Below are 12,486 nucleotides of genomic sequence, written 5' to 3'. Positions count from 1 at the left end.
GATGAGGATGGTCTTGCCAAACTTTCCACAATGCAGTCCTTCATGGCTTGCCTCTCTGGACCAGAGATAATATACAGTCTGCTCTTAGGCAGCTTGGCCCAAGGAACAAGATTAACTGCGCAGTCATAAGGATGATGGGGAGAAATTCCTGGTACCCCTGCTCCGATATCACATCCCCAAAGTCAGACAGCTATTTAGGAACAGAATGTGTCTCCCCCCCAAGCAAGCTGGGTAGTCAAGCAGTGTATTTGACAATAGTCACTCCACTTTACCACTTTCTGAATCTGCCAATCTAGCACAGGATTGTGCAGAGTGAGCCAAGGAAGTCCAAGAACCACAGAAGAGGAGAGGCCATCTAGCACATAACAGTCAAATACTTCAGAGTGCATAGCCCCTTCTTGATGATGTAACCATAGGACAGCTTGAGTAAAATACCCCTGTGTCAAGTCACTGGAGTTGATATGAGCCTGGACAGTGTATGAGGATTGCGTCCCTGGACCTGGACAAACCTAGCGTTGATCAAATTAAACCCCACCCACTGAAGAAATGCAGACACAACCATCTTAATTTCAACCACATGAATCTCAGCTGGCAGAAAAAATTGTTTCCTATCCACGAAGATGATAAATAAACCTGGATCTCTGTTCTCCCCGCAACCCGGATTTCTTAGTTTTCCATAGGCCGTTTACTGTGAGATCAGGAAGGACTCATGCCCAAGAAATAGCCCTTTTACCGTAGTAAAACACCCGACATTTGCGCCAAACAATATACTAATTTCCAGGTTGAAATGCCGCACACAACTGCATGGGTTTCTCAGATGATTTAGACCCGATTTCCCTTGGCACCAGACCTCCCGCACATTAAGGTCTGGTTTTATGTCTCTGGCGAAGATGGCGATCAACCCAGATAGCCAGAGACATGGCCATCTCAAGGGAAACTGGAGTCTCGTACAGGGCTAAGGCATCCTTTACCCATACTGATAGGCCCCACAGAACTGGCTACAGAGTGTGGGGTCATTCTGTTAAGTGTCTGTGGACCACCTCCAAAACTCAGAGCAATATTTATTCGCCGGCGTGTCTCCCTGCTGAAGCTGACATATTGTGGACTCAGCCAAGGAGACATGGTCGAGGTCATCGTATATAAGACCCAATGCCAGAAAACATTCCTCCACCATCTGAAGCGACTGGGAGTCAGACAGGAGAGAGAATGCCCATGCTTGCGGCTCCCCCTGCAGGAATGAGATTGTGATCCCCCTCATTGCACCTTTGTTCCTGAGGAACCATGGATTAACCTGAAGTACAGTTTGCAGGCCTCCCTGAAAACAACAAACTTGGCACATTTCCCTGGAGAATCTGTTAGGCAAAACAATCTTGAGCTCCACTTAGGGTTTCCTGGGGTCATGATTTACACACCTGATGAGGTAGGGAGCTGCAATATGACAGTACATAAATCTGCCACCTCCAGGCCGAGTTGCTGCAGTTGCCGTCAGAGCAGAAAAAGGATCCATCATGGATCAAAAAAGGGTTTCAGTCAGAGCTAATGTCACAACCCTGTTGTTGGGTGACCAGGGACCAGGGGCTCCCTCCCTGTCTCTTACACTAGGGGGTGCCCTAGCTGCCCTGTTCCCCAAGTTATTTCTGAAGGTGAAGATGCCAGGGCCATGCACCTTGCCTTATCTCTTGAATCTGTCCTCCATCTGTACCCTTCCCCCACCCACCAAAGAACAGAGCAGCTGTGCATCATAGTACACCAACCAGACAAACAAGGTAACGCAAACAGGGGAAACAATATCAGGCATACAAATATTCACTCACATATAACAGAGGAATGCACCAGGAAATGGAGGATGGGAAAAAAACAAAGAAGGCGAATGAAAGGGAATTATCACACTTACTAAACAAGCAACAGTCACAGATAATCACACCAAACACCTTCTCATATAACCACTAACTACTATCCTCCAAGCCTTGCAGCAAAAGTTAGCTCTGATTATGTGTCTCAGCCAGGACCCAGATTATTTAGGGGATAGGAGTGGCTAACTGTGCTCAGCTGAGACCCCTAGTTCCCAAAGCTCTCACCATGGTCGATTAACCTTTGTTCTGCCAAAAGAAATTGACACCGTTTAAGAAGAAGAAGTGCTTCTTTTCAGCGCAGACTTGTAGAAATTAGACACTGCAGTCTGCTGGCTCCTCTCTGTTGCGGTAACCTTTTAACAGTGCACTTTAACTTCTGCATGGTATAGAAAAAACGCCATGCTAGAAGAAATTATTACATAGCTCTAGGATATTCACTCCTCATATATCCTCTAAAATCTTCAGAATTAACCCCTCAACGAATTTACATATGATACGATACAATGCACTTTATTGATCCCGGGGGAAATTACGGTATTGCAGCAGCAATACAAACAGCAGTACATAAAATATTAGGACACAAATCTTGCACAAGTATACCAACATTACATTACAAATAAATGTGGGTAGTACAGGTATATAAGTAACTGTTAATTGGCATTAGTACACCTGCAATCAGTCATTGTTGTCTACCACCCTTAGGAAATTATTATACATCCCCATAGCAGTAGGGACAAATGATTTCCAGAATTTCTCCTTCTTACACCTTAGTAGGATTAGACGACTGCTGAATGTGCTCTTCTGCTTCAAGAACAGCTCGTATAGTGGGTGTGTATTATTATTCATTATAGCTAGTGATAAGCGAATATACTCATTACTCGAGATTTCCCGAGCACGCTCGGGTGTCCTCCGAGTATTTTTTAGTGCTCGGAAATTTAGTTTTTATTGCCGCAGCTGAATGATTTACATCTGTTAGCCAGCATAAGTAAATGTGGGGGTTGCCTGGTTGCTAGGGAATCCCCACATGTACTTATGCTCGAGTATAATCCAACCCGAGTATAAGCTGAAGCACCTAATTTTACCACAAAAAACTGGGAAAACTTATTGACTTGAGTATAAGCCTGGTATGCATTGTCCCCTCATCCCCATCCTAGTATGAATGGCCTCCTCATCCCCGTCCTTGAATGCATGGCTGCTCATCCCCATTCAGGTATGCATGGCTCCTCATCCCTATCCTGGTGTGCATAGCTCCTCATCACTATCCTTGTATGCATGGCTCCTCATCCCTATCCTTGTATGCATGTCTCCTCATCCCTATCCTTGTATGCATGGCTCCATCCCTATCTTTGTATGCATGGCCCCATCCCTCTCTATGTATGCATGGCCTCATCCCTATCCATGTATGCATGATCCCATCCCTATCCTTGTATGCATGGCCCCATCCCTATCCTTGTATGCATGGCCCCATCCCTATCCTTGTATGCATGGTTCCATCCATATCCTTGTATGCATGGTTCCATCCCTATCCTTGTATGCATGGCCTCATCCCTATCCATGTATGCATGATCCCATCCCTATCCTTGTATGCATGGCCCCCATCCCTATCCTTGTATGCATGGCCCCATCCATATCCTTGTATGCATGGTTCCATCCCTATCCTTGTATGCATGGTTCCATCCCTATCTTTGTATGCATGGCCCCTTCCCTCTCCTTGTATGCATGGCCCCATCCCTATCCTTGTATGCATGGCCCCATTCCTATCCTTGTATGCATGGCCCCGTCCCTATCCTAGTATGCATGGTTCCATCCCTATCCATGTATGCATGACCCCATCCTAATCCTGGTATGATTGGTATGAAACTTCAATTGAGCCACATAATGTCTAAATTTGAGGAAATTATATGGCAGTGGAAGTCACGTTTTACCACATCTTATCGTGGATTTATGGCTTGCAATATGATCTTTCACATGTTGAGTGGTCTCCCCCACGTAAAGGAGACCAGAGAGGCACTTGATGACATAAATCACATTGTTGGACTCACAAGTATAGTATCCACGAATCAGCTATGAAAACCCTGCTCTGGGATGGGTGACATTATCAGATTTGATAACATTGCAACATGTCGCGCAGCTGAGGCATGGAAATGTACCCTGTCTCTGAGCACTGAGCAATAGTTGTGTATTGGTAGCTAGGTTTGAGCGACTTTTCATTTTTTGAGATCGAGTCGGGTTTCACGAAACCCGACTTTCTCAAAAGTCGGGTCGAGTGAAATCGGCCAATCTTATTGAAAAGTCAGGGTCGGGGATCGGCCAAAACACGAAACCCAATGCAATTCAATGGGGAAGCATACTTTTTTAATATTTGCTTCAGCGCGATAATGTTGAAAAGCCGGTAATTCAATTGCCGGCTTTTCATTTCTCCTGCCTAAACCAGACATGATATGAGACATGGTTTACATACAGTAAACCATGTCATATCCCCCTTTTTTTTGCATATTCCACACTACGAATCTTAGTAGTGTGTATGTGCAAAATTTCGGCGCTGTAGCTATTAAATGTAAGGGTTAAATCGCGGAAAAAATTGGCGTGGGCTCCCGCGTAATTTTCACCGCCAGAGTGGTAAAGCCAGTGACTGAGGGCAGATATTAATAGCCAGGAGAGGGTCCATGGTTATTGGCCCCCCCTGGCTACAAACATCTGCCCCCAGCCACCACAGAAAAGGCACATCTGGAAGATGCGCCAATTCTGGCACTTGGCCACTCTCTTCCCACTCCCGTGTAGTGGTGGGATATGGGGTAATGAAGGGTAAATGCCACCTTGCTATTGTAAGGTGACATTAAGCCAGATTAATAATGGAGAGGCGTCAATTCTGACACCTGTCCATTATTAATCCAATTGTATGAAAGGGTTAAAAAAACACACACACATGATTAAAAAGTATTTTAATGAAATAAACACACAGGTTGTTTTAATATTTTATTGCTCTCTCAATCCACCTGAAGACCCTCGCTTGGAAAAATAATAAACCAACAATATACATACCCTCTGATGAACTGTCACGTCCCACGAGGTAAATCCATCTGAAGGGGTTAAAATATTTTACATTCAGGAGCTCTGCTATAATGCAGCTGTGCTCGTGCCTGTAAACCCCAGGGAATGAAGGAAATGTAGGTCAATGACCTATAGTTACCTTCATTCGTGGTGATGCGCGCCCTGCTGGATGTCCTCATATGACCTCGAGCGTGGGAAAAAGTTCCCAGGCTGCAGTTAAATAAGAAAAATTATTAAATAAAAAAAATTAAATATGAAAAATATGAAAAGAAAATATGAGTCCAAGCACAATCCGAAGAGGGCTTCTTATATACATCAAAAATATATAATTCAAAAGGTTAATGGAACCAAGTCAGATCGTGGGGGATAGCAATAATGTACAGATAAGGTGCTTGATGAGCTGTAAATAGGAGGACTAGATATTCTCTTCTTCCATGAGGTATATGGACTGTTGTGAATTCTGTTGTGGGTTCTGCTCTTAGGCTCCCTCCGGTGGTTATAAGTGGTAGTGCTGCTGTTTGTCCTTCACAACAGTCATCAGCTGCTTCCACTTTGGACGGGGCTATTTAGTCTGGCTCCTTCCTTTAGTGAGTGCCAGTTGTCCATTGTGTTCTAGGGATCCACATCTGTGCTTGGTTTCTCCTGCTGGATTGTCCAAATCATCAAAGATAAGTCCTGGCTCTGTTTTTGCAGTCCACATGCGGTGGACCTAATAGTTCTGTGAATTGCTATGTTTTTTCTTGTCCAGCTTTGTCTGTGTTAAGATTTACTCAGCCAAGTTGGAAGCTCTGGAGTCACAGAGTTACCCTCCATGCCTTTAGTTAGGTGTGGAGATTTTTGTATTCTCTGTGGTGGATTTTGTAGTATTTTTTATACTGACTGCACAGTACTCTTTCCTGTTTTTTCTTTCTAGGTAGCGTGGCCTCCTTTGCTAAATTCTGTTTTCAGTCTGCGTTTGTAATTTCCCTCTCCTCTCACAGTCAATATTTGTGGGGGGCTGCCCTTCCTTTGGGAATTTTCTCTGAGGCAAGATAGTATTCCTGTTTCTTTCTTTAGGTGTAGTTAGTCCTCCGGCCATGACGAGGTGTCTAGGGAGTGACAGGAACATCCCACGGCTACTTCTAGTTGATGTGTTAAGTTCAGGGTCTGCGGTCAGTATAGAGGCCATCTACTCCAGAGCTCATCCATGCTGCTCCTAGGCCACCAGTCTATAACAGTACAACTGGCCAACAATGAGTTAACCGCATCTCAAAAGAAGGGAAAGAAAGTGCTGAGTCATTTTTTTTTCTGTACTCTGTTGTGTTTTTTTTTCCCTCTTCACTTCTGGGTGGCTCAGGAGTTAGGCGTTGACATGGATGTTCAGGGACTTGCTTCTCGGGTGGATCAACTTGCTGCTAGAGTACAGGGTATTTCTGATTATATCGTGCAGACTCCTTTTTTAGAGCCTAGAACCCCCGATCTGTTCTTCGGGGACAGTTCCAAATTTTTGAGCTTTAAAAATAACTGTAAACTGTTTTTTGCTCTTAAGCCCCGTTCCTCTGGTGATCCCATCCAGCAGGTAAAAATTGTCATTTCTCTGTTGCGCGGTGACCCGCAGGATTGGGCATTTTCCCTGGAATCTGGGAATCTGGCCTTGCTTAATGTAGACACCTTTTTTCAGGCGCTTGGGTTATTGTATGATGAACCTAATTCTGTGGATCATGCTGAGAAAACACTTTTGGCCATGTGTGAGGGTCAAGAAGCGGCAGAGTCATATTGTCAGAAATTCAGAAAATGGTCTGTGCTTACTAAGTGGAATGAGGATGCTTTGGCGGCAATTTTCAGAAAGGGTCTTTCTGAATCTGTTAAAAATCTTATGGTGGGGTTCCCCACGCCTGCAGGTCTGAGTGATTCTATGTCTCTGGCCATTCAAATTGATCGGCGCTTGCATGAGCGCAGAGTTGTGCACACTATGGCGTTGTCTTCCGAGCGGAGTCCTGAGCCTATGCAGTGTGATAAGATTGTGTCTAGAGCGGAACGCCAAGGATTCAGACGTCAGAATAGGTTGTGCTTTTACTGCGGCGATTCTGCTCATGTTATTTCTGATTGCCCTAAGCGTGCCAAGAGAATCACTAATTCCGTTACTATCAGTACTGTACAACCTAAATTTCTGTTATCTGTGACCCTTATCTGTTCATTATCGTCATTCTCTGTCATGGCATTTGTGGATTCAGGCGTCGCTTTAAATTTAATGGACTTAGAATTTGCCAGACGTTGTGGTTTTTCCTTACAGCCTTTGCAGAGTTCTATCCCTTTGAGGGGGATTGATGCTACACCATTGGCTAAAAATAAACCTCAGTTTTGGACACAGTTAACCATGTGCATGGCGCCAGCCCATCAGGAAAATTGTCGCTTCCTGGTGTTACATAATTTGCATGATGCTGTTGTGCTGGGGTTTCCATGGTTACAGGTACATAATCCAGTGTTGGATTGGAAATCTATGTCTGTGACTAGTTGGGGTTGTCAGGGGGTTCACGATGATGTTCCTCTGATGTCAATTTCCTCCTCCCCCCTCTTCTGAAATTCCTGAGTTTCTGTCAGATTTCCAGGATGTTTTCGATGAGCCCAAGTCCAGTTCCCTTCCACCGCATAGGGACTGTGATTGTGCTATTGATTTGATTCCAGGCTGTAAGTTTCCTAAGGGCCGACTTTTCAACCTGTCTGTGCCTGAACATGCCGCCATGCGGAGCTATGTAAGGGAGTCTTTGGAGAAGGGGCATATTCGGCCATCTTCTTCTCCATTAGGAGCAGGTTTTTTTTTTGTTGCCAAGAAGGATGGCTCCTTGAGACCCTGTATTGATTATCACCTCTTGAATAATATCACGGTCAAATTCCAATACCCTTTGCCTTTGCTTTCTGATTTGTTTGCCAGAATTAAGGGGGCTAGTTGGTTTACTAAGATTGACCTTCGAGGGGCATATAATCTGGTTCATATTAAGCAGGGTGACGAATGGAAAACTGCATTTAATACACCCGAGGGCCATTTTGAGTATCTTGTGATGCCATTCGGACTCTCTAATGCCCCATCTGTGTTTCAGTCCTTCATGCATGATATTTTTCGGAATTATCTTGATAAATTCATGATTGTATATTTGGATGATATTTTGATTTTTTCAGATGATTGGGAGTCTCATGTGAAACAAGTTAGGATGGTATTTCAGGTCCTTCGTGACAATGCCTTGTTTGTGAAGGGGTCTAAGTGCCTTTTTGGAGTACAGAAGGTTTCTTTTTTGGGCTTCATTTTTTCTCCATCATCTACAGAAATGGATCCGGCTAATGTTCAGGCCATTCATGATTGGATCCAGCCCACATCCGTGAAGAGCCTTCAGAAATTTTTGGGCTTTGCTAATTTTTATCACCGTTTCATTGCCAACTTCTCCAGTGTGGTTAAACCCCTGACCGATTTGACGAGGAAGGGCGCTGATGTAGCTAATTGGTCCTCAGAGGCCGTTTCTGCCTTTCAGGAGCTTAAGCGCCGATTTACTTCTGCCCCTGTGTTGCGTCAGCCGGATGTTTCTCTTCCTTTTCAGGTTGAGGTTGACGCTTCTGAGATTGGGGCAGGGGCTGTTTTGTCTCAGAGGAATTCTGATGGTTCCTTGATGAAACCGTGTGCCTTCTTTTCTCGAAAGTTTTCGCCTGCGGAACGCAATTATGATGTCGGCAATCGTGAGTTGTTGGCTATGAAGTGGGCATTTGAGGAGTGGCGACAATGGTTTGAGGGGGCCAAGCACCGTATTGTGGTCTTGACCGATCATAAGAATCTGATTTACCTCGAGTCTGCCAAACGGCTGAATCCTAGACAGGCCCGATGGTCCCTGTTTTTCTCCCATTTTGATTTTGTTGTCTCGTATCTTCCAGGTTCTAAGAATGTTAAGGCTGATGCCCTCTCTAGGAGTTTCTTGCCTGATTCCCCTGAGATTCTTGAGCCGGTTGGTATTCTTAAGGAGGGGGTGATTCTTTCTGCCATCTTCCCTGATTTGCGATGGGCTCTTCAGGAGTTTCAGGCTGATAAACCTGATCGCTGTCCAGCGGGGAAACTGTTTGTTCCTGACAGATGGACTAGTAAAGTGATTTCTGAGGTTCACTGTTCTGTGTTGGCTGGCCATCCTAGGATTTTTGGTACCAGAGATTTGGTTAGTAGGTCCTTTTGGTGGCCTTCTTTGTCACGGGATGTGCGTTCTTTTGTGCAGTCCTGTGGGACTTGTGCGCGGGCTAAACCTTGCTGCTCCCGCGCCAGTGGGTTGCTTTTGCTTTTGCCGGTCCCTGAGAGGCCTTGGACGCATATTTCTATGGATTTTATTTCGGATTTTCCTGTTTCCCAGAGGATGTCTGTTATCTGGGTGGTCTGTGACCGGTTTTCTAAGATGGTCCATTTGGTACCTTTGCCTAAGTTGCCTTCCTCTTCTGAGTTGGTTCCGTTGTTTTTTCAGCATGTGGTTCGTTTGCATGGCATTCCGGAGAATATTGTGTCCGATAGAGGTTCCCAGTTTGTTTCTAGGTTTTGGCGGTCCTTTTGTGCTAAGCTGGGCATTGATTTGTCTTTTTCTTCCGCATTTCATCCTCAGACAAATGGCAAAACCGAGCGAACTAACCAGACTTTGGAAACTTATTTGAGATGCTTTGTGTCTGCTGATCAGGATGATTGGGTGGCTTTCTTGCCATTGGCCGATTTTGCCCTTAATAATCGGGCTAGTTCTGCTACCTTGGTGTCACTATTCTTTTTTAATTCTGGGTTTCATCCTCGTTTTTCTTCAGGGCAGGTTGAGTCTTCTGATTGTCCTGGGGTGGACTCTGTGGTTGACAGGTTGCAGCAGATTTGGGCTCATGTTGTGGACAATTTGGTGTTGTCTCAGGAGGAGGCTCAGCGTTTTGCCAACCGTCGTCAGCGTGTGGGTTCCCGGCTTCGGGTTGGGGATTTGGTCTGGTTGTCTTCTCGTCATGTTCCTATGAAGGTTTCTTCCCTGAAGTTCAAGCCTCGGTTTATTGGTCCTTATAGGATTTCTGAGATTATCAATCCAGTGTCTTTTCGTTTGGCCCTTCCAGCCTCTTTTTCCATCCATAATGCTTTTCATAGATCTTTGTTGCGGAAATATGTGGTGCCCGTGGTTCCCTCTGTTGATCCTCCTGCCCCGGTGTTGATTGATGGGGAGTTGGAGTATGTTGTGGAGAAGATCTTGGATTCTCGTTTTTCTAGACGGAGGCTTCAGTATCTTGTCAAGTGGAAGGTTTATGGCCAGGAGGATAATTCTTGGGTTGTTGCCTCCGATGTTCATGCTGACGATTTGGTTCGTACCTTCCATTTGGCTCGTCCGGATCGGCCTGGGGGCTCTGGTGAGGGTTCGGTGACCCCTCCTCAAGGGGGGGATACTGTTGTGAATTCTGTTGTGGGTTCTGCTCTTAGGCTCCCTCCGGTGGTTATAAGTGGTAGTGCTGCTGTTTGTCCTTCACAACAGTCATCAGCTGCTTCCACTTTGGACGGGGCTATTTAGTCTGGCTCCTTCCTTTAGTGAGTGCCAGTTGTCCATTGTGTTCTAGGGATCCACATCTCTGCTTGGTTTCTCCTTCTGGATTGTCCAAATCATCAAAGATAAGTCCTGGCTCTGTTTTTGCAGTCCACATGCGGTGGACTTAATAGTTCTGTGAATTGCTATGTTTTTTCTTGTCCAGCTTTGTCTGTGTTAAGATTTACTCAGCCAAGTTGGAAGCTCTGGAGTCACAGAGTTACCCTCCATGCCTTTAGTTAGGTGTGGAGATTTTTGTATTCTCTGTGGTGGATTTTGTAGTATTTTTTATACTGAATGCACAGTACTCATTCCTGTCTTTTCTTTCTAGGTAGCGTGGCCTCCTTTGCTAAATTCTGTTTTCAGTCTGCGTTTGTAATTTCCCTCTCCTCTCACAGTCAATATTTGTGGGGGGCTGCCTTTCCTTTGGGAATTTTCTCTGAGGCAAGATAGTATTCCTGTTTCTTTATTTAGGTGTAATTAGTCCTCCGGCCGTGACGAGGTGTCTAGGGAGTGACAGGAACATCCCATGGCTACTTCTAGTTGATGTGTTAAGTTCAGGGTCTGCGGTCAGTATAGAGGCCACCTACTCCAGAGCTCGTCCATGCTGCTCCTAGGCCACCAGTTCATAACAATGGACCAAATGCATGTGAGCCCCAAAAAGAGGTAAAGAGAAGCTCCTCATTGAGACTCATGTGAGCGATGATTTGTAGGTTGAAAATCCATTGCGCTTCCATCTGAAGTAGATGTCTCTGCAGATTACCGCCTCTTCCATTGCCCGAAATCTTCTGCAGACCAAAAAAAGAGATGTTATCAGAAGAACCCCCATGTTGGAGCAAAAAGTGAGAGGCCAAAGGGGTCAGTGTCTTACCCTTCTTAGTGTAAGAGGCCGCCAGATGGATGGTGGACAGATGTTTTTGTGCTCTCTTCCTCAACTTCTGGGAAGTCTGGCCAACATAAGCCTTATGGCATGGATAGATAATTGCATAGCTAACGTTAGAGGACTTGCAATTGATATATGATGTTAAGGAGTATTTTTTTTTAATCAAGGGGGTTAATGAACTGGTCTCTGGTTGTGGGCATGAAGGGACAGACACTGCATATCACCACAAAGAAAAGACCCCTTAAGACATAGACCACGATAAAGATGTTTTGTGGGTTGTACAAAGTGACTCCTAGTCAAGATATCACGTAAGTTGGGTGCTCTCCTTGCTGTAAGTAATGGTTGAGGACTGGCAAGTGATGATGTTTGTGCATCCATGGTGAGGATGTTCCAATGATTTTTAAGAATGTTCCTCAGCTGATTCCAACGGTTGTTACAGCTGCTGATGAATCTAATCCTAGAATCTTGTCGGTGAGGGATAGGTACAAGTAAAGAATCCTGGTCATGCCCTTTAGCTCATTGGTAGGCAGATGAGATGGTCTTCTAAGGATATCCCCGCTGTTTGAATCTTTCTGTTAAGGCACTTGACTGCTGTGCAAAGTCATCATCACGAGTGCAGCTGTGTCGAATCCTTAAAAATTGTCCAACTGGGATTCCCTACTTAGTGTAGGGGGGATGGAAACTGTAAAAACAAAGTAAACTATTGGTAGCGGTGGGTTTTCGGTAAAGGTCAGTAATGAGACTATTGTTCCAAATAGTGACCTTTAAATCCAGAAATGTAAATGAAGTGGGAGAAAAAAAATGGGTTAAGGTAATGTTGAGACAGTTGTTTTTCAGCTCCTGCAAAAATTGGAGGCAATCACTTTCTGTTCCCGTCCAAACGAAGATCACGTCATCGATGAAGCGATGCCAGTGTTGGACATGCTCCTTGAAAAATTTAGAATGATAAACTGCTGTGCCCTCCCATTAGCCCAAAAAGATATTTGCAAAGGCTGGTGCACACCTAGCTCCCATCGTAACACCGGACGCCTGACGATAATATGACCAATCAAATAGAAAATAATTCTGATGTAGGATGAAATCAAAAAGATCAATCAAAAATGAAGCGCGCAGGTGATCCGGGTTGATTTGTTTATCCAAAAATAAGTCACTGCATGGA

The sequence above is a fragment of the Ranitomeya variabilis genome, chromosome 4, assembly GCF_051348905.1.
Source record: "Ranitomeya variabilis isolate aRanVar5 chromosome 4, aRanVar5.hap1, whole genome shotgun sequence".
NCBI lineage: Eukaryota > Metazoa > Chordata > Amphibia > Anura > Dendrobatidae > Ranitomeya > Ranitomeya variabilis.
The sequence above is the reverse complement of the archived record's forward strand: the minus strand, read 5'-3'. Positions refer to the sequence as shown.